General features: G+C 44.4%; 1 protein-coding gene across 1 annotated transcript in view; it reads right to left on the bottom strand.

Annotated features, from left to right (window-relative positions):
• Positions 1–16467, bottom strand: part of LOC142210125 (uncharacterized) — a 37783-nt gene extending 21316 nt beyond the window's left edge. The window contains exons 1-3 of the mRNA XM_075279152.1: positions 16433–16467; positions 2740–2881; positions 829–985 (exon numbers count right to left, since the gene is read on the bottom strand). The gene's annotated coding sequence lies outside the window, so the exon portion shown is untranslated. The remainder of the gene's footprint in view (positions 1–828; positions 986–2739; positions 2882–16432) is intronic.
• Between the last annotated feature and the right edge of the window lie 7293 nt (positions 16468–23760).

Below are 23760 nucleotides of genomic sequence, written 5' to 3'. Positions count from 1 at the left end.
CCCCTGCACACAGTATTATCCCCTATAGTGTCCCCTGCACACAGTATTAACCCCTATAGTGTCCAATGCACACAGTATTATTAACCCCTATAGTGTCCAATGCACACAGTATTATTAACCCCTATAGTGTCCAATGCACACACAGTATTAACCCCTATAGTCTGCAAAGACCCCCGAGTATAATGATAGCCTCTGTGGGCCCCGCGGTGTCACTTGCCGATCCCGGCTCAGCCAGGATCGGCAAGTGAATAGGGCCCGTAACGGACTTAAAAAAAAAAAAACCCGCAGCGGTAGCGGCTGTCACCGGGCCCCCTAATGGCCCGGGCCCTGTGGCAGCTGCTACTGCTGCTACCACGGTAGTTACACCCCTGATTAAAGTCAGAATTGTGCCTGTCTTGGTCAGAGCTCTTGGCACCATCAAAAAACAGGATTCAAAAAGTCTTTGAAAGTTTCCAGCGTATCATACACTACCTTATAAATATCTACACATACTCATGGATCTCTCCTCCACACCCACAACATAAGGCCTCATTCACAAATAGGACATTTCCATCCGTCTGCTGTCCGTGAAGGTTGTGTTGGGGTCGTGACATGGTCATAGGAATACATCCATTGAGTTTTATGTATCCAGATATTATCATCAGCATCTCTAACAAGTATATAGAAGCCATTCCCTGCCCTGCACACTAGTAATATATACTGCTAGTAATATATAGTATTGGGGCAACAGCCAGGAGGCCGCAAGACATGCCGCAACTAACAGGGCGCAACAACAATCAATACTAGAGGACATAGAATGAAGGTGAAAAAAGATACAAAGTAAAATACCTGAAAGTAGCAAAACAGTCCCAGACCTCGCTGGTCTCTCCTGTACGGATGACAGTGGTTATATACAGTAACTCCTCGAGTCTGAAGACATCACTAAAAGGTAACGCTCTCTGCAGAAACACACCGGCTTATAAAGTACAGGCCGAGTCTTTGTATCCTACAGTAAGAAGACATGAGCAGTATTGAGGCCGAAGACAGAACCAGTCCAACAAGTATTGCAAAAGATTGCTAGCTCTGGGTACGGCAATGCAAAAACCTCACATATGAAGATTTATTCTAGAAGTCTCTCAAAAGCAAAACAGGGTTAAAAAAAAGGAAATAACTTAAACAAAAAAATTGTATTTTCCCTACCAATGACAACTTTAATTCCTATTTGGCCCAGTCGTCCTCTGCATCTACCCCAGGGGTAGGGAACATATGGCTCTCCAGCTGTTGCAAAACTACAACTCCCAGCATGCATACTGGCTCTGCTGTTCTGGGAACTCCCATGGAAGTGAATGGAGCATGATGGGAGTTGTAGTTTCACAGCAGCTGGAGAGCCAAAGGTTCCCGACCCCTGATCTACCCCAACACCAGCCCTATGTAATGTCCACTACTGGGGCAGAAACCAACATACTACAAGCACATGGCCGTCTCTAGGCCATGTGCGTGTAGTAGGCGAGCCCGTGGTGAGTACATGTTTATATGTCAGAGGTTCCCGTCTCTGGAATGCATTACATATCCTCCTGAAGAATGCAAATTGTGAGGCTGAATGGAGAGCAGGTTACTCCCGGCCATGACATAGAAGAAACCAGGAAGAGGACATTGTCATATTCACCATGTGATCTGTAGCGTGTACTATACGTAGCCATACGGGGTGCAGAAGTAGCAATCACTACTGGCCCTGGAGCCTGAGGGGGCCCCAAAGGCCTCTCTACAATATAGAAAAATTGCTGCTTGCATTGAGAAGATATCACAGTCTTTGTATAGTCTATAGCAGGGCTAAGGAACGTACGGCTCTCCAGCTGTTGCAGAACTACAACTCCCAGCATGCATACTGGCTCTGCTGTTCTGGGAACTCCCATGGAAGTGAATGGAGCATGCTGGGAGTTGTAGTTTCACTGCAGCTGGAGAGCCAAAGGTTCCCTATCCCTGGTCTATAGGGTCCACGGATTTCCGTTAATGTGTATAGGTTTCCGTTCCCCAAGTGGACTCTCCAAACAGAAACCCGAATGCAGATGTGAACCGGACCTCAGTGGCAAATTGTCTCCGGATCTTATCAGTAGTACCTGCAACAAGTATATAGAAAACATACACTAGTCCTATACATTACTTGGACAACCCACAAATATCCCCAGACATGTGGGAACTAATCGGGCACCAAAGCCAAAGTCAGCACCAAATAACATCAACTGAGGGCAAAAAGCAGAAAAAAACAAGGTAAAACTGCTTGAAAGTGACAGTGGGGTCTCGAGAAAAAATCCCAGTGGTGGGGTTCCTATTGAAACATGGGGCGGTGGTCAAAGGTCCCCTTTAAACAGCATTTGCATATTTATAGAAACAGGTTCATAAATTGTAGCATCCATCGGCGTGTATAAAGCATTGCATGCAAGCCTTTAGAGACTGGGAACAAATCATTCCTCTGGACTTAGCAAATAACTTTTGCAAAAAGACAAAAAAAAAAGCATTCTAAGGACACATATAACATTGCATGGAGGTATAGTCACCGTGCTGAGACCCCCTGATGGTTGTCCAAGGCCCCCCTTGTTGGGGATCACTGATCTAATGATACAATGATGCAATTGTACTCCTGAGCACGACAGCTTATTTTCCTTATAAGGATCTTCTCTTAGAATGTTATGAAGACAATACATACATAATACATACAGACATACATGCACACAATTAGATATCTAAGGATATAGTATTTACCGTCTAGCCGTCTGTTCCTTTGTGTTGCTTCTCTTCCTTCCCCCTTGGCAGTCACTGCAATGGGCTGCCCTTGATTGGTCACATTATCGAATGACACCGAGCTCCTGACATAAGGTGTTTGTAGTCATTCTAATAAGCAAAGCTGCAGGCAAGGGAAGGAAAGTCAAGTTCAATTACATATTCAAGGCGCACAGCTCAAGGCCAAACATCAGGATTAGCAGGGATGAGTTTGCAGCTGGTTAAAGGCGGAATAGCAGAGCTGCAATATAGAAGCCAAGCAGAGCTCAATAGCAAAGCTGCAGTCCACTGGTTAGGTGCTAATTCCGATGCAAGATTTAAAGGAGTATCTCATGTCCCTTGCTCACCAGTCTTCACTGCTGCAAAGACTTCTTTCTTGCATTTAGGAAAAGTCTTAAATCCACATTAACAAGCAGTATAGATAGGATCCTTGTTATGGGACAACCCCTTTAAGAAGCAGGACACAGGCTCAGGTCCAAGGGTACATGATACTAGACATGGAGTCGACCAGGGATCAGCAACCCGTGAAACTACAACTCTCAGCAAGTTCCATTCACTTCTATGGGAGTTCCCAAGCACAGCAGAGCAAGTATGCATGCTGGGAGTTGTAGTTGCACAACATGTGGAAGGTTGCCCATCACTGGAGCAGACAGATAGGAAGACCACCAGTGTCCTGCAGTGGGGTCGCACTAAGACCTTGTTCACATGTTAGTCATTTGAATCAGCGATTATCTGCCAAAACAGGTCTGAGAGCACAAGATACCATTCCTCTGTGTAGTCTGTAGATTCTGACCTGCAATCACTGATGCAAATCACTCACCGAAACACTGATGTGTGAATAAGGTCTAAGGGAGCCTTCACACGCATTAAACGCGCATGTACTTTTGCAAAACACATGTGTAAAAAATATCATTGAAGTCAATGGGAGTCTTATTTTTACACGTGTATTTTGCAAAAATACATGCGTGTTTACTCCGTGTGAAGGCTCCCTAAGGGTGCATTCACACAATGCATCAAATAAAACTGCATGCTGTATATTTATCACCTGGAACACATGAATTAGGACATTTCATCTGTAAAATCAGACATTGCATTAAACTGAAGCAGTTTTCTTCCCATTCCCTATTGATGTAGTTATAACTCCACCCCAGCTGCACTGTGTGAATACGGTTTTATATTGAGAATAAATAGCAGCGTCCTTAGTACAGCGGTAGGGTCGTCACAGTCTCATATTCAGAACATATAACGCCATGATGGACAGCATGATGCCAGAACAAACCAAACGGACAGAAATAGAACATGTCCGGGTTTTTTTTACAGCTGTGTAAGGTCAGGGCACCGCGGGACGGAAACACTGCGATTTGTCCGTGGCGGAAATGCCACAGAAAAAATGCGGCGTTTTACAGTAGGTGGGATTCTACCAAATCCCATGCCCACTTTGCGGTACAAACCGCGGTGCAGACACGTTGCGATTTCCAAAACCGGCGCGGTCCGGACAAGATGTTGGCAGTGATACGATTACTCACATGGCTACTTTATATTCTTTCCTGTACACGCGCTCTACAGGCTCAGCCATTGTTATCGCACAGGACGCAGCTGGAGAAACTTCTCGGAAACAGAATACCCATTAACTCCTTAATACACTTTCAATTCCTTACTTCTGACCTGTACGACTTTCCCCGGGCTCGCCTGGACCTTTCTATACAGACTTGTACAATGAATGTAAAGTTTTATATCGGCGCACGTATAGACTCCTCAACCCTGACGTTACAGCACCAACCAGGACAAGCCGTAAGGTTATATAAATGGAGGAAGTAGATGGTGTCACCAAAATTTGCAAATGATCAAATTATCAGGCCCCTAGCTCCAATCTGTGGCATGTGGGAGGGGTATTAAGTAGAGATGAGCGAACACTAAAATGTCCGAGGTTCCAAATCCGATTCGAACAGCCACACACTGTTCGACTGTTCGAACGGATTTCGAACCCCATTATAGTCTATGGGGGGAAATGCTCGTTTCAGGGGTAGGCAAAATTCGATAAAATTATACTTACCAAGTCCACGAGTGATGGTCGGGCTGGATTCTCCTTGAAGTCTTCTCCCCCGCGGTGTCTTCCGGTTGGAATTCACTCTGCCTAGGCATCAGGGCCTAGGCAGAGCCGAATGCGCATGCACGGTAGGCTCTGCCCAGCCCGACGCCTGAGCAGAGCCGACTGCACATGTGTGGGCATGCCCGTGCATGCTCAGTCGGCTCTGCCCAGGCCGGATGCCTAGGCCGAGTGAATTCAGAGCCGGAAGACGCTACGGGGATGCTGCGCAGAGAAGACTTCTAAAGGTAAGAGAAGAACCAGCGTTGATTGGCAGAATGTATAGCATTCTGCCAATCAACGCTGGTTCTGCATCGAACCTTAAACTTCGAACAGCTAGTAGTGTTCGATCGAGTACGAGTATTTCGAATACCGTAGTATTCGATCTAATACCTACTTGATCGAACACTACTCGCTCATCTCTAATATTAAGGTCATATGGCTAAGTCGAGATGTCAACAATGGAATGACAGTAAGATTTGTGCAGAGGAGCACCTCTGCATGGACATATTGTTCGGAAAAATGGTGCCTAGTGATATGTTCTGCACTACAAGTGAAATTGTATGTTGCATCCCAAGCCTGGGGTGGCAAACGGTGTAGACACAAAGCAAGACAAGGTGTTTGTAAGACACTGGACTACAAGCCAGGCGTCCAGTTCGAAGAACTCCATTGACCTCCACCACCGATCTCATAAGTCATCAAGGAGGCCGGGATGGAGGTCTAGTCATGGAGTCCAGCTTTTGTCTTGGATACAATGATAGCCAGAGATTGGTCTGGAGATCAAGTGGGCAAAGTCATGAAGAGGACAAGGGAATGTTACACCAGTCCTACTCCTGAGATTATGGTGCGAGGTGGTATTATGTACAGTAGTCTTCATTTTAGGCACACTAGCAGCTCGGGGTTACATTGATTTGTTCCTGGAACCAGTGGTATGGAAATCCCCAATGTGTCTTAGGAACAGTTATTCCCGGGACAGTACGGCCATGTGGCCTAATGTTCTAGTTAGCAAGCAGTGTCTCTGGACTTGGCATGGCAAGACGTCTTCATTTCATCTTTCTTCCTTATTTGGATTCTCTGTTTACAAGGAGGTATTTTCCCTCCCATCGTATGATACAGTACGACTAAGGGATACGGACACTTTATTGCATTCCTGTACTGGGAAGCCAGCCAAAGAAACAGCATTGTCCTGCACAGTGCTATGGGCTCAGCCCAGTCATCCCTCCAGCTGCACGTACGCAGCCCCCTCCTCTGCTGGGGAGCGTGGCCCACGTCTACTAATAGTTAAATAATAAGTGCCGCACAATGCAAAACAGCTGTGAAAACGGTCCCTTATTTTACAGGTGTTTTGCACATCTATTGGGGGAAGGGCCCTAATTCCTATCAGTACCTGCAGTCAGTCCAAATTAATGGGGTGTGTGATAAATAGGACAAGGGGCTTCAGACTGCATGACCCATCAGGTGCCACACCAAGAGTTTCTGCAGCAGCTGTCGTGTTAACCCTACGGGAGTTAAAGTGGTTGTCCCATGATGGACACTTTCTTCTATCCACAGGACAGGGGATACATGTCTGATTGCTGGGGGAGGGGGGGGGGGGGTCCGATCATTTGGTCCAGCTCCTGAGCCCTCTCCATACAGCCCCTCACTTGATTTTGTATGAAGGGGTTAAATACAGCATTAGGCTAATATTATGCTACCATTGTTCTGATCTATGTAGTATTTTATCTAAGCGATGAGCTTGGAAAAGGAAAGTGTTAAAGCAATATTCTCAATGAGGTCAACAGGACAAGTTCTATATTCAATCACTATGGACGTGTGTCAGGACATTGTAGCATTGATTTTAGCGCGTGAACTGTTCCCTACAAAGTGAAAACGATAGTAATCCATTAATGTATGACAAATATTTGTAATGTGCTCATCAGTAGTCACCCTACAGGCGCTCATCCCCAACACTCACAGTCTACATGACGATTTACCCATCACTACATGCTTGGAAGAAACTCAAAGTACCGAAACCTGCACAAACCTAGGGAGAGGTTAAGCTTTGAGTTTCTTTCATGTATTATTCTGTGACAATTATGTAGCACATTCTTACATTACACATTCTATTTTCCCGTAGAGCTTTTCACAGAAAGTTTGCAGAGTTTTCATCTGTCAACTTTCTTCTTCAATATAGGGAAACAGTCGGCACGTCCGTAGGTATAACTGACATGCTGCGGTCTCCAAAACCGTGTGTTGACTCCTGTCTTGTTTTATTATATTGTTTCATTAACACATATGTAGCATTCCGTCTTTGTTACTTTGTTTTTCTAGTGCTGACCACCATTTTGCATTGAGTTGGACACAATTGGAAAGTGTTCAGTTTGTATCAGTCATTCTGCTAAAAAAAAAAATGTAATGCAAAAACCTAAGCCTACATCCACACGATGGATGTGCAAAACAGCTGTGAAAAATGCCCATTTTCCAGGGCCATCTTGCACCCGATTGATACCCGTTTTCATAGTTGAGTGTATAGCGGGATTCGTGTAACAAAAAAAATAGGACATAACTAGGGTTGAGCCGATCTTGAGATTTCAAGATCGATTTTAAAATCCGATTTCCGATCATTTTCCAGCCGATCTCGATCCCGATCTCGATCGTGAAATTTGCTCGATCGTCGATCGGAATCCGATCTTTTCCGATCCCGATCTTCAACCCTAGTCAATGCTTTTCTATGGGAGAAGTCACTTTTAGGGTTGAGCCGATCTTGAGATAACTTCCGATCTCGATACCACTGGAAAAGATCGGGTCGGAATTCCGATCGCGATCGTGAAATTTACTCGATCGTGGATCGGAATCCGATCTTTTACGATCCCATTCGCTCAACCCTAGACATAACCCATATTTTGGCAGTCCGTTGCAAATTGACATGCTCATTCTCACAAATCCGCCTGAAGACACCCCCTCTTCTTGACTAGGCCAATTCATTTGGGCCTAGTCCGGATCGTGGTGCCGCAACTGGATGCTGATACACTGCACCGGCATCCAGTCGTGCCTACCTATATTTTGGGTTTTTTAGATGAGCGAGTAGTATTCGATCGAGTAGGTATTCGATAGAATACTATGGTATTCAAAATATTCGTACTCGATCGAATACTACTCGCTATTCGCAGTAAATATTCGATTCTGAACCAGCATTGATTGGTTGAATGCTATATAGTGTATAGCATTCGGCAAATCAACGCTGGTTCTGCAGCAGGCTCGTCCTTGCTAGTCAGGAGAGCTGGCAGCTTGCTGTTACGAGGGAGCTTACTTTTGCTCATAGGAATGCATTGACCAGCGTTGATTGGCCAGTGTACAGCATTTGGCCAATCAACGCTGGTTCTGCCGGAGGTTTGTCTGTGAGGAGGCGGAGTCTAAGCTCGGACCACAAAGGAGACTGCTGGCAGCTTGCTGTTACGAGGGAGCTTACTTTTTATCAGCGCAACTGCTGTACAGTTAAAGCACATTGACCCCATAGACTATAATGGGGTCCGTGCGCTTTAACTGCACAGCGCTCATAAACACTCTCCTCCTGCTACTCGTGGACTTGGTGACTCTCCTGAGTCAAATAGCGGTTTCCCCTGAAATGAGCATTTTTTCCCATACACTATAATGGGACTTGATATTCGATCGAGTAGTCGAATATTGAGGCTCTACTCAAAACGAATATTGAATCTTGAATATTTCACTGTTCACTCATCTCTACTCAGTACACATTTACAATTTAGCAGATATATACTGTATATATATTTATATATGTTACACCTTGGAAAACCCCTTCAAAGGGAGGGGACATGTAGTTCAGTATGCAACTGTGTCAGATGCCAAAAATGTTCTCGTGCACCTGATCTAGGCTTTAGGCCAAGCACACACATGGCGTCTGCTCACTATTTCATCGCACAATCCTACAGTAAACAGGTGTCATTCACGCAACAGTAAAAGTTTACAAGTAATATTCCGTGTCATTTTATAATCTGGCTCTAATTTCTACAAGTCAGCAGTAAAATGTAGAATTTTACAATCTTGTTAGCAGAAGACTGAGCAATAAACGGAGGCTTGAGCCGCACATCATCATGAATCTCAGTGCAAATTGTTGTAAAAATAGGTGATTTGCCATTTATATAAGGGCACACAAAGCCTGGTGACTGACAAATCTGTTATTTCCAAGAAAGACTTGTTTGTGTGAACAGCAACTTTCACAAGAGAGTTGAATACATTTTATGGAAATAATGAAGCTGGCAAAGACCTAGGTAGCTATCAATCCACGGTTGCACAAGTTGTCTACAAATGGAAAAAAAATTAAGGCACGTTGCGGAAATGCAGCTTCTTTTGTTGCAGTTTTTTAAGCCAAAGCCAGGAGTGGATTGTGCAGAAGGGAGAAGTATAACAGCTTTCCACCGTATATACTCGAGTATAAGCCGAATTGTTCAGCACAGTTTTTGTGCTGAAAAAAACCCCCTCGGCTTATACTCGAGTCAGCAAAAAAATTTCTTTTTTTTTTTTTTTTTTTTTTTTTTTTTAGGAGGGGGGGGGGGGCTATCACTGGGTGCAATATTAATGTATAGAATCTCCCATAAAATAGTGGGGGGGGGGGGGAAAGAAGCTTTAAAAAAAAATACAAGTTGTAAATCCCTCCTTTCCCTAGAATACATATAAAAGTAGAGAATGACTGTGAAACACATACACATTAGGTATCCCTGTGTCTGACAGTCAGTGCCGCACCTCCCATGAGGCGACCTGAAGCGACCGCTTCAGGCGGCACTATGCCAGGGCCCCAGGGAGGGCGGCATTTTTGCTTACCTAAGCCAGTCCAGGACAAGCTGTCCTAGACTGGCTTCGCACTGAGCGGTGGATTGGGGAGGCCACTGGAGCAGCGCTGCTCCAGCAGCCTCCCCTCACGCTCAGGCAGAGAGCAGGTCCTCTCCGTGCCTGCGAATGCTGCTAAGCCCCGCCCCTTCGCTTAGCCCCATCCCTCAGCTCCGCCACATCCCCCTGCACTCCGCCCCCTCCTCCTCCGGAGGGGGGGGGCGGCTTTCTGTCGTTCGCCTCGGGCAGCGAAAGGGGCAGGTTCGCCCCTGCTGACAGTGCCCGGGCTACTGAATATAGGGGGTCTGCAGTGCTCCTGTTCCGTCGGGGAGGGGTTAATAGGAGCACTGCAGATCCGCTATAGTCAGCCAGACTGGATTCCAAGTGGGTGGAAAAAAATCTCAGTCCTCAAGCTCAGGAAAGGGGCAGACAGACAACCAAAACACCCCCTCCCCTTCCTCAGCAACTACTGCACCCAAAAACTCCGACCATTTTAATTTTTGAAATTTTCCAGTGGCTCCTGCATTCCCCCCCCCCCCCCTCGGCTTATACTCGAGTCAATAAGTTTTCCCAGTTTTTTGTGGTAAAATTAGGGGCCTCGGCTTATATTCCGGTCGGCTTATACTCGAGCATATACGGTATATATTTCCAATTCCATTTTTAGCCACTCTTGGCTTTGGCTCAAAAAACCACAACAGAATCTGCAACAAAAAAAAAGCTGCGTTTCCGTAACGTGGGGCCTTAGTCTAAAGGGGTTTTCCAGTTAGTAACATTGATAATTCTGGTGACCTGCGGTGGTCCTGAGTGTCAGACCCCCACAGATCTAATATTGATGGCCTATCCGAAGACTAGGCCATAATGTTAGAAACCAGACATCCCCTTTAAGGACTTTGGCTACTCTCTCTAGGAGTGGGCGTATTGTTAGTATCAATCAAAAAGTACAATGGACAATTCTGAAAGAGTTGAGAAAGAAACAGAAGGTAACAACAATAGACCCATAGAAGACTCTACAAACTATAAAAACCTCTATCAATGGTGTATATGGAAGAATACCATGAACTACTGTATGTGTCTGTGCCCTAAATGAATATTTCCTCCCGTCTGAAGTTTGTCCAATACTGTTCTATTGATAGATGAGACAAAACCTAAACTCTCTAGTACAAATATCTTTCTTGCCAAAGATTTTTGTTCCAACCGGATCCCAATTACTTGGGTGTTTGTGGAGCAGCCAAAAATCAGGCTTGAATTTCACTGGTCTCATCGTCACCAGAGTCGTATTGAGATAGAAGCCACAAATATGCTGGCAGCTATTGCTCAGGCTTAGCAAGGATCAACTTGACAATGAATTGTCTTGCTCCAATGGCACGAGAGCTGCAGCTCCGAGGCAACACACAGCACGCGCATGCTAAGTTCAAAACTAATTAGGGCGCAATCTCTTTGGTTGCACGAAGCTCCAGAAAGAAGACCAGGAAAGCAAAATAATAATTACTTTATCTTGAAATTGGAGCAGGTGACTTTTTTCCGACTCCACCAACAATTGGTTTTGACTCCGCCACTCGACTCCGACCCCACAGCCCTGAGTGTAACATCATAGCGTGCAATACATCCTCAGCATATACACGAAAATAAATGGTGTACTACATATAATAGGTAAAAAATATGCAAATCTATTCTCCAGGATGTAATTAGGAGAACAGTGCACTCTGTACGCCGCCCTCTAGAGGGCAGCATCCTTAACATCATGCGTCTATTTAATCATGATGCGGATTTAATTGCCAAATTAGTATTTCCAAGAGGAATAGATTCCCAGCATGCATGATGTTAAGGATGCTGCCCTCTAGAGGGCGGCGAACAGAGTGCACTGTTCTCCTAATTACATCCTGGAGAATAGATTTGCATATTTTTTTTACCCAGAATCCCTATTGGAGCAGGAATGACTTGTAAGTCTCCGTACTGCCTATGTAGGCACACACTCTCTCTGATGTGTACGATTATCCCCTGACCCCGGTCTATAGTCTCTCACTCTGCCAAATCAGTATCCCTGCGCTATGCTGAGGAGGCCCAAAAGGCCGGAAAAGTGCTGTCCATAGCTGGGAATCTGTTCATTTTGGAATGGAAATACTAATTTGGCAATTAAATCCGCATCATGATTAAATAGACTTTATAACTGAGTCATGCATGATGTTAAGGATGCTGCCCTCTAGAGGGCGGTGTACAGAGTGCACTGTTCTCCTAATTACATCCTGGAGAATAGATTTGCATATTTTTTACCCAGAATCCCTAGCAGAGCAGGAATGACTTGTAAGTCTCTGTACTACCTATGTAGGCAAACACTCTCCCTGATGTGGACGATTATCCCCTGACCCTACATATAATAGAGCATTTTTTTCTCCCCCTTCAACCCTTTACGGATCTAGAACTTATAATGTAACAGCTACATAAATTGTAATAATTTTGTATGTCATGATTTCAAGGAACCATTAACATACCCAATCTCATTCATTCCAATTTTTAGCTGCATAAATGTCCCCTAACTTTGATCCGCATGGCTATATGTCAGAATATCCAACTTGAAAGGAGTTGAAGGGTTTTGGACAAAAGGAAGGAGATCGGAGAGAAAAACAAATGGAAAGAGTGAGAAATTGTGTGCTAGAAATAGAACGCAAACTGTATATATATAATGTATGGCACTTCTCTTTTGTGGTTAGTGACGGCAATGACCTAAGGGTATAAGAGGAAATATGTTGTAATATTGGTGAAAACATGTGTCTTTTGGCGTGGGAATGTTTTTGTACATGAGTCTAAAAATTAATTACATTTATTTTTAATTAAAAAATTAGGACATCACTAGAGATGAGCAAACAGTATTCGAAACAGCCGTTTCGATTAGCACACTCCCATAGAAATGAATGGACATAGCCGGCACAAGGGGGGTTAAGCTTTCATTCATTTCGCTTTCATTCATTTCTATGGGAGCGTGCTATTCAAAACGGCTGTTTCGAATAGTGTTCGCTCATCTCTAGACATCACCACTTTAGGACCCCTGGTGACCTGAAAAGTATAATGTTTGTTCATGGGTGTCCACAATGGGGCATGATACTGTGCGCAGGGGGGTTTCTGGAGCGTTCCCCTAAAAAAAAATTCCCATTTTAAGCATTGGAAACCAAAAAATGGAAATTTCTGACATTAGAGTCCTTTACAATGTCTGAAGGATAAAAAAAAGTCCTTCATGCTCAACTTTTTTCACCCTGCTTTCACATCAAAAACAATGGAACCCTTTATAGTAAACTAGCTGGTACCCGCGACTTCGTGATTGTAGCAGTGGGTATATACAGGGGAGGGTAAGGTTTTCGTACTGTGTATAAGGTCTGGGATATGAAATGTTCTTGTTTTTGCTGTAATTCTGAGAATACGTGAGACTTTTGTGTTGAATGTAATTTGTATTTGAGCTGCTATACGGTGTTGTTATAAACTGTACATAGTGACTTTGGGACAGAGGTATTTGAAGTGAATATACCTCGATATACGACATTGTATGCTTTGTTATTTTCTGCCAGTAGTGTGTTTCCATATTCTGACTGCAGTCACTTTTTTATTTGTCTGTGTCGGGGGATGTCTTTTTTTGCGGGGCCGGGTGTAGTTTTTAGTTGTTGCATTTTCGGGAAATGCTATTGGTTTGATCACTTTTGATTGATATTTGTATGATAATGAAAATAGTGAAAAAACAGCGGTTTTGGATTTTTCAGTATGTTTGCCGCTACGGCGTTAAGCATCCAGGCAAAATATTTGTATAGCTTTGTAGAGCGGGGATTTCGGACGCGGGGATACCGAACATGTATGTGTTTCACAGTATTTAACTACTTTTATATGTGTTCTAGGGAAGGGGGGGGGGGATTTGAATTTGTAATACTTTTTATGGGGTTTTTTTTGTCCTTTTTTTTGTTTTTGTTTTTGCATTTATTAGACCTCCTAGGGGTATTGACATGGGTGGGCGGTGTCGCGGATTGTCAGAGCGGTGGGGGTCGGCAAACATGGCTGCTCCGGAGCGTTAAAGAGAGCCTCCTGGAGTATCGGTAAGGTGAGGGGCAAAGTGGTAAAGTATATGTATATGAGATTGTGTGGGGTTAGGGGCGAGGCTGTAGAGGGCAATATGAATTTTGGGCTTGCTATGGTCCAAAGTGTGTGAGATTGCAGAGATGGTGATGTGAGTTTGGGTTTTGTGGGGGTCCTAGGAAAATCGTAAGTGCGCTATTGTGACGAAAAGTAGCCTATTGCGCAATCGGGTGTATTATCTATGTTTGTGGAAACTTTCAGCCAAATCGGTCGAGCGGGTTTTGCGTGATTGAGGAACAAACATCCAAACATCCAAACATCCAAACACACAAACCCACAAACTCACAAACTCACAAACTTTCACAGGATTGTGCTCTATATGTAATCACTAGGGTTGAGCCGATCTTGAGATTTCAGGATCGATTTCAAAATCCGATTTCATTCCGATCATTTTCCAGCCGATCGCGATCGTGAAATTTGCTCAATCGCCGATCGGGATCCGATCTTTTCCAATTGCGATCCTCAACCCTAGTCAATGCTTTTCTATGGGAAAAGTCACTTGGGGGTTGAGCCGATCTTGAAATAATCTCTGACCTCTATCCCGCTGGAAAAGATCGGGTCGGAATTCCGATCGTGATCGTGAAATTTACTCGATCGCCGATCGGAATCCGATCTTTTCCGATAACGATCGCTCAACCCTAGTAATCACTATTTTAGCGGTCCAACTCAGTGTTGTTCTGGCCCTCCAATGGACCAAGGTGTGCAAATTAACATACATTGGTCACCTTGCCTTTTCTCAAAAAAGCGATAAAAAGCGATCAAAAAGTTGCACATACCAGAAAATGGTATCAATAAAAACTACAACTTGCCCTGCAAAAAAAAAGACCCCTGACAAATCTGCAACAATAAAAAAGTGAAAAAAATGTTTGGATGTAAGAATTCTGTGAAAAATAAAGAAATTGGAAGCAGTGGCGTAACTAGGAATGGCGGGGCCCCGTGGCGAACTTTTGACATGCCCCCCCCCCAACCGACACCGACGTCAAAGACCTCGACTGGCCCCCTCCTCTGCACTCTATTATGTCCCTTAGTGACCCCTGCTCACAGTATCATCCCCCATAGTGGCCCCTGCACACAGTATTATGCCCCATAGTGGCCCCTGCACACAGTATTATCCCCCATAGTGGCCCCTACACACAGTATTATGTCCCTTAGTGACCCCTGCTCACAGTATCATCCCCCATAGTGGCCCCTACACACAGAATTATGTCCCTTAGTGGCCCCTGCACACAGCATTATACCCCATAGTGGCCCCTGCACACAGTATTATCTCCTATAGTGTCCCCTGCACACAGTATTATCCCCTATAGTGGCCCCTCCACACAGTATTATGTCCCACTGTGGACACCCATAAACAATTAGTATACAAAAAAATTTCTGTTACTTACCTGTCTCCGGCTCCTACGCTGTCTTCTCCGCTGCCATCCTTCTGAAATGACGTCAGACGTCACATGACCCGGGACGCAGGACGGGTTCATGTGACGTCAGAAAGGACGTCAGGAAGGAGGCCTGGCAGGATTGTGGAGAGGTAAGTAACACTGTTTGTTACATTCCCTTACCTTTCCCGATCCACCGATCATTATACTCGGGGGTCTGCAAAGTATAATGATAGTATTTGTGGGGCCACGGTGTCACTTACCGATCCCGGCCCAGCCACGATCGGTAAGTAAATAGGGCCTGTAACGGCCTATTAAAAAAAAACAAACAAAAAAACGCAGCTGTAGCGGCTGTCACCGGGCCCCCTAATGGCCCGGGCCCTGTGGCAGCTGCCACCGCTGCCTCTATGGTAGTTACGCCCCTGATTGGAAGGCAGAGATGGAAAATATGAAAAAAAAAAAATCACCAAATTGAACGAAATTTTAAAAATTTTTAAGAAACCCATTATAAAAAAAAAATCTGTTGTGGAAAGCAACGCGTTACTTATTTTTGCAGAGACATCATAGATATGTATTGCTTAAATACTGTCAATTCCACGGTGATAGTGTAGGTAGACTAAAGTTCAGAATCAGGACAAAAAGATCAAAAACATTGAAAAAATGCAATAAAAAAAGCAAGAATTTGGTGCAATTTTATTCTGTTTTTACACTGAAAATAGGGATGGGCGAACTGGTTTGTACCAAATGGTCCAAAATGGCCACGAAAAGTAGACATTTTTGCCTTTTTGTATCCAAGGGGCGCCCATCTATATATCTGAGATTTGCATCTGTTGAGGGATTCGGGTAAAAATAGGACAGTCAAAAAATGTGGTCACGTGACATTAAACAGTCCTTGTGGCACAAACATAGGTCCACCTTGTCCCCTAGTGTTCATCCTAAAAGCCGTCATGCAAAGCAACGTAGATAGTCGCTGACCCTGTAATGCTGTCGCCCGGTACCAGAATAGTGAAGGGGTTAATGGTTAAGGGGTTTGCAGCCTTGAATGGGTTAAGCCATGAGGGTTTAGGTTCGCAACAAATATATAATGTTTCTTTTTAAGGAGTTAAGTAGTTTTCACTCGATTTCAGACCTTCCCCTCCCTCCAGACTTCCTGTTGTTACAGTTTTCCTACAAGTTCACGTTTGACTCCCAAAACCTACACGACTCGGAATATAACATCATTCCATAACTTTAGCTCTGAAATACGACCAACAAGGACAGAGAAATTTTTGCTACTTACAGAAGCCTAATAGCTGCCATCGCGTCCAGAGAAGCCCGCACCCTGCTCACGTGACTTAAAGGGACGTACCCTTTTACTGTGCCGCCAGCAGGGGGGCTCTTCTGAGATTTTTTGTGTTCTCCTGCCACCCTAAGGCTATGTTCACACCTGCGCCTGTTCTATGTTTGGGGTTTTGTCCCTGAATCCCATGGCACGGAAACGCCACGATTTGCCCGCGGTGGAAACGCCACAGGAAAAATTGCGATGTTTTACAGTAAGGGCAAAGTGTAGTATGATCAGAGCCTTACATACAGTAGGCAAAGTATCTAGTAACTGCAATGAATGTATCATACATGAGTCCTAAGGCGGTATTTATGTATAGGAAGTTATGCAAGCCCCATGGGGGTCTGTCACCTGCACTGCAATGAAGATTTAGTAGTCTGAGATTTCAGAAGCACATCTTATCGCTGGAGTTTTTTTTTGGTGAGCTCCACATTTTTCCCTTTCAGTATGTCTTTTTGGAATATGGGATGGAAAGCCATGCAAACACGGGGAGAACATGCAAACTCCTTGCAGATGATTTTTTGCCCTTGGCAGGATTTGAACACCAGGACCCAAGGCTGCAGTGCTAACCACTGAGCCACCGTGTGGCTCCCCTCGCTGGAGTTTTTGCAGCCACCTCCTCCACTACTAGCTCCTTTTCGCTGTCACCCAGCTTTTCCAGGAAAAGATAAACAATGACTAAATAAACATGACAGGAGGTTTGGCAGAAGGCGGTGTGTTCGGGAAGTTTCACTCCTCAGGAAACATCTGGAGGAGGGCGAGTGTCTATAAGCTGCCCAGCACGTAGCTCATTATCCAGATCAAACTGGATCTCTGAGCGGCTGCTGGTGGATTGCAGTGTCCTCGCTGCTGCCAGGACGTCTTGTCTTCACATTTCTATACATTGTTCACTGCTGAGTCACAAATAAAAACCACACAAAGAAATAGTGTATGACTACAGACTGAGAGGCTTCACACAGCAGGTGATTGTACTTGTAGTCCGCCCAGGATGCCAGAGAAGTGTGGACATACAAGTGCATCTCAATAAATTAGAACAGGGGTCCTCAAACTTTTTAAACAGGGGGCCAGTTCACTGTCCCTTAGACCATTGGAGGTCTGAAATATAGTTAAAAAAAAAAACTATGAACAAATTCCTCCACAAACTGTATTAAATACTCCACAGTAGCCTCCCATCCCACACAGTATTAAATGCTCCATAGTAGCCCCCTCCCCAAACAGTATTAAATGCTCCACAGTATCCCCCTCCCCACACAGTATTAAATGCTGCACAGTAGCCCCCTCCCCACACAGTATTAAATGCTGCACAGTAGCCCCCCTCCCCAAACAGTATTAAATGCTTCACAGTAGCCCCCCTCCCCACACAGTATTAAATGCTCCATAGTAGCCCCCTCCCCAAACAGTATTAAATGATCCACAGTATCCCCCTCCCCACACAGTATTAAATACTCCACAGTAGCCATCCCACACAGTATTAAATGCTGCACAGTAGCCCCCCTCCCCAAACAGTATTAAATGCTCCATAGTAGCCCCCTCCCCAAACAGTATTAAATGCTTCACAGTAGCCCCCTCCCCACACAGTATTAAATGCTCCAGAGTAGCCCCCCTCCCCACACAGTAACCCCCCTCCCCACACTGCGCATGCCTGCCGGCCACAAGAAAATCGCCACTTACAATACTATGGAAGCAGCCCTTTTTCTTGTGGCCGGCGGGCATGTGCAGTCAGCTTTGCCCTAGACCCGTGGCCTAGAAGTTTGAAGCCAACCCCCAGAAGAAGACGTGTCAAAACCCCGTTCCTGAAGGAGATGGAGGCGGTGCTGGAGAGTTCCCTTGCAGCATTAGGGATGCCCCCAGTGCTGTTTGAGCTCTGGGGACCGCCTCTAGTGCTGCAAGAGAACTCATTTGCATAACGGCGGAGAACGGGATTTTAACCAAACAGCGGGGCGGAGAAGAAATCTAAAGGTAGGAGACAAATAGCCCTACTTAAGGCTATTCCGACGTGTTAGGGAGAAAAAAAAAAGTTTTCAATGGTAGAATCCTTTTAACACTGTTTGTGTTTGTGAGGGGTCCATGTGAAAAAAACACAATGTTATCAATATTTTTTACGTTTTGTTCCTACAGTGTTCTGCCTGCATTAATAATGACATGGCGGCTTTGTCCGGCGGGTCATTCTGATTATGGCGATACCAGATTTACTAATAGAATATCATTTTCGGAAAATAAACAGTTTTCCTGGGGTCGCCATATTCTGACACCTAGAACTTTTTTACTGTTTAGATGACAGAGACATGTCATGGCTCTTTATATGCGGGGTGAGCTGTAGTTTTTATTGGTACCAGTTTATGGTATGTATAATACCACTATTACTATACACGGGGGTCTTTTCAGACCCCCAATTATAAAAATCAGAGCTGAGTATATAAATGGCGGACACCCAACAGACAGGCGCCCCCCATTATAGTATAGGGATCCATTGGTTTCTGCAGATAACCACTGTTGTAGCATGTGGTCTCTCCGTCATTGAGGTCCCCCGGCAGATCTGAACAACCTGGAGCCCAACGCAAGTATGAGCCTAGCCTCAAACCGTAACTAAACTTTTGATTTCCTGGTAACATTTCAGTTACTGATACATCTATAGAATATCTGGGACAGAATATACCCAGCGCCAGTTCCTTGTACAGGCCCACTTATATGGGTACAGTACATGGAAATCAGATCCACTCTAAGGCTTTTCTCCAAGTTGAACAAGCCAATTTTTACTTGCCTCACGCTCTAGGAGAGACCTTCCATCCCATGTCATGATCTAGTTTTCTGCCTTAAAATCACCTCTGGAGGAAAATCTTTAAAAACAAGCAAAAAAAAAGGTTTTTTTGCATGTGCTCCCGTTTTTGCCCATATAAGCCAAGGTTTTTCAGAAAAGTTTCTAAATGCCAGGGTTCTTGCACCGGTCCCCGGGCCATTTATCAGTGAGGCCTACCTGCTGTGCACCTCCATCAGGTTCCCACGGACCCCTCCGGCACAATACTGAGCACCTCCACCACTCAGGTTCACTCCCCAGTCTGACTCTTGAATCGCCCAAACTCATCCCCAGTGCTCCTGCCATCACCACCTCCTGCAAACCTTGACTTGCAGACCTCTGATGGGTCACAACTTGCCAAACCTCCCCCTGTGGGCCTGTACTTAACTCTACCACCCCCTGCTGCTCTCTGGTCCTCCAGGTGTGTGTCTGCACTGATTTCTACTCTGGCTCTTCTCCCTGGCTTCTCTGAAGCATTGTAGTGGCCATCTTGGTACTACAGGCAGGCTGTCACAGTGGCCATCTTGGAACTCCAATACAGTTTGTCATGGCGCCCATCTTGCTATACCATAGCTTAATACTCTGAAGCATTGTAGTGGCATCTTGATACTACACTATTGTCTCCCATGGTGGCCATCTAGTGCAATCTGTCACGGTGTCCATCTTGGAACTCTAATACAGTTTGTCACAGCAGCCATCTTGATACTCCAATATAGTCTGTTATAGCGGCCATCTTGGTACTCCAATACAGTCTGTCACAGCGGCCATCTTGATACTACAATATATGCAGTCTGTCAGAACAGCCATTTTGATACTCCACTAGAGCCCGTCAGAGTGGCCATCTTGATTCTCCAATACAGTCTGTCTCAGCAGCCATCTTGGTACTCCAAAGCAGTCCATTACAGCGTTCATCTTGGTGCTACATTGCCTAAGATTCAGATCTATCTGTTGTGAACTGCCGTATAACTGTATGCCACATGGGGACTTATCCTCACCCCTCTCTTAAAGGAGCACACATTGTTTTGAGCACAAGCAAAACCTCTGTATGCCTCCCTAACCCAACCTGAGTGTGCTCTTCCCTGGTGTGTCCTGGCATGTCCTGATAGCCACATCATGGTCAAGGTTGGTTCATAATAAGCCCGCTGACTCATGAGCTACACTGATACACACGAAACAGTCTCAGGCACACATTGACAAGTTTCTGAAGAAGTGCTCGCCACTTCATATCCACCATCCAGATGACCTATTGAGCATCTCTCACGCGTTTCCAGCCTTAGTGGCTCATGGTCATAGAATACAGATGGTTGCAGACAGGTGATCTTAAAAGCATACATTTGGCCAATCACAAGCCTTCTATTTGATCACATGATCTGGTTAAAATAAAGCAGTCAAAACAAACATCTCAAAAGCGACATCTAAAAACTGAGATTCAGATTGAACCACATAAAATAAAGCCAAATCTTGTTCTATTTCTTGAATTATTACAAAAGTTCTAGAAATATCGACTTCCCCCTCCCCCACCCACCTGGGTAAACTGCAGGAAAACCTCCTAACCCACATCTGATAAATGTCTTCTGATCCTTATCTTTGGTCTACATGAGGTGCAACCCACATATTCACATCAGAAGAAGTAGATGTGATCAAAGGCACCGCAATTGTTACAATGTATCTAGTGCTCGATACTCTATATAATATTGTTGGTGCATAATCTGGACTGTTTGGATTCCTGCAGAACGTTACAACAGGAACTTTTATATGTCCACATTTAATAATGTATCCTTTAATAAATGGACAGAGCGGGAGCTTGGCCATCTCTATCCCCAACTCGGGCAATCCAGGCCTTCTCCAGGTTTCACATCAAACCCAAAAACAATTTATCTGCAGTACTGACTCCTTGTCACTATTGGAGGCAAATATGTATCCGGCGGCTGCACTGCTACAATATAGAATTATATACCAGAAGGTTATAAAGTTATACCAGCACGGTCCACATCATTAGGATTTGGCAGGTAAAAGTTCTAAAGGATTAAGGAGATACAGACATAAGGAAATAAGAACTTAAGAAGATAAGGACTTAAGGAAATAAGGACTTAAAGGGGTATTTGCATGTCCCTTACTCACCAGTCTTCGCTGCTGTAAACTCTTCTTTCTTCCTGGTTTTCTTGTGTCAATTGGTGGGCGGGGTTTCATATGCAAAGCCAGCGGCGAGATGACGTCCCTTCTATGCCGCTGGCCTTGCATGTGCGCTCCCGAATACAGTACATACAGTGTATGCTTTCACGCTGTACGACTACCTGCAGTTTAGCTCCAACCCCAAATTAGCATGTAGCTCTGCCCACTGGATAGCGTGATCCTATGGGACGGCTAAAGGGCCTGTGATATCATCAAAGGTCCTCAAACTGACCACTATATGCACAATATTGGACTATGAAGTACATGAGTATAGACATTGTCTTTTCCATAGAAGATTATCATCATTATTAGAAATCGATTATAAATGCAGATGAAACAATATACACAGTAAATGGATATTAGACTACTTAGGGTAGGGGAGAGAAACCAATTTACATGCTACAGGAACAAACTTGCAATAAAGTTTTAGATCTGTGTTACATACAGAGACTGCCTGTCTCTGCCATAATGAACACAATTGAATTAGATAACCTCATAAATGGGTGAACAGAAGACAAGTTCAGAAATGCAAGCAGCTCCTTTCTTCTATCTATGAGCAGGAGGCTAGGTCACAGGTGTGTTGCAGACACAGGAACAGATACAGACACAGGCTCGCTCCCATGCACTTAGCCCCTCCTCCCTCCCGCCTGAGAGCAGGCAGCTACGTCACTTGGGATTTGAGCAGATAATCCCAAGGGCCATAGAAACGCAGTGTCAACAATGAAGTGAATAAAGTAAGACAGTGGACAAACAAAGCAGTTTTGCTGAAGCAATGTATTTAGGAAAACTCTTAAATCCACATTAACAAGGAGTATAGATAGGATCCTTGTTATGGGACAACCCATTTAAGGAAATAAGAATTTAAGGAAATAAGGACATAAGGAAGTAAGAACTTAAGAAAATAAGAACTTTAGGAAACAAGGACATAAGGAAATAAGAATTTAAGAAAATAGGGACATAAGGACATAAGGAAATAAGGACTTAAGGAATTAGGCAAAGGTTTGAGGAAAGTCCTAAAAAGACTCGAACGCTATTTTGACTTTTTTTCCGTAGATTGCATTAATACAAAATTTCTACCCATTTACCATCTTGTTAGAGTGCCGAAATTCTCTACCTATAATTTTAGTGGAGTTCTTATCTTGACTTGCACCTGTTTCCTTCACACTAAAGTTTCTGAGACTATCTGGTGGATATGAAGAACCTCTGGGTGCAGGATTTTATTGAATATTCCAATGACAAGAAAATCTTTGAGCACCACTTTCTTGCCTAAATTCAGTTTTTCTTTTGAAAATGGAACAAATCTACAAATATCTCCATCTTTTGTCTCTAGTGGAGGAGGTGTAGAACCTCTTGGTCCCTCCCATGAGGAAGTCTCAAACCAAATAAGAAACACCCAGGTCTTGGTCGACTTCCAGTGCTGTCACCATACCAATTGGTAATGGGAATTGATCCTGTTCCCAATACAACACGTCTTTCTCAGCCGTGGTGAGTATTTCAAGAGATTTATTGCTGTTATTGTCATTTGTGGCTTCAACTGTCTCATAACCAAACCAAACTCTGTCCCATGTTATGAATCAATTTATGTCTAAGGGGAAATCCCTGTGTTATCCTCATGAGAGGTAAGTAATCGGAGATGAGATTCAACAACAACTTCTTATACCTACACAAGTGATATCCATCCTTCCTCTTCTATCCCACAGCAAGATGCTCCTCTACTTCCTATATCCTGTCCTTTGCACTCTTTTTGACCGTCCATTGACTATATATGTCCAGGTGGTCAGCAATTGACTCTGCAAAGATGTATGTCGCTGCAGGGCCAACAAGCTTAATGAGAGCATGTAGATGTGGGAGGATGGAGATAGACATCCCAGAGAGAAGGTGTATGGCGCACCAGAGATGAGTCCAATGTGTCTCAACAGACTCATCTCTTAGTATGTATAAAGGTTTGCTTTTTTAATGTCGTCACTGATGATGTTGCTACAAGTTTATTTGGGACACTTAATCCCTCTTCCATAAGGACCACTGAGTAGTTTAGTATCCCAAATCATTCTGCAAGTTCTATTCCAGTGCCACAAAATACCCCTTTTAGGATTATCCACAGTGTTCTGAGCAGAATCATAGCTGCATTCAGAGCTGTGGCCACAGTTGCTTTCACACATAAATAAGTCATATTCCTGTCTGGCTTCACAGCCTGGATAGTCGGCCCACACACTGATCCATGTAATACAGTATAAAATCCCATAGCGGGCCCCCCACACAGTATAATGTCTCTTAGTAGCCCCTCAAAACTGTATTATGCCCTATAGTGGCCCCTCCACTA

This window comes from Leptodactylus fuscus, chromosome 6, assembly GCF_031893055.1.
Source record: "Leptodactylus fuscus isolate aLepFus1 chromosome 6, aLepFus1.hap2, whole genome shotgun sequence".
NCBI lineage: Eukaryota > Metazoa > Chordata > Amphibia > Anura > Leptodactylidae > Leptodactylus > Leptodactylus fuscus.
This window is presented reverse-complemented; position numbering and strand designations above follow the sequence as displayed.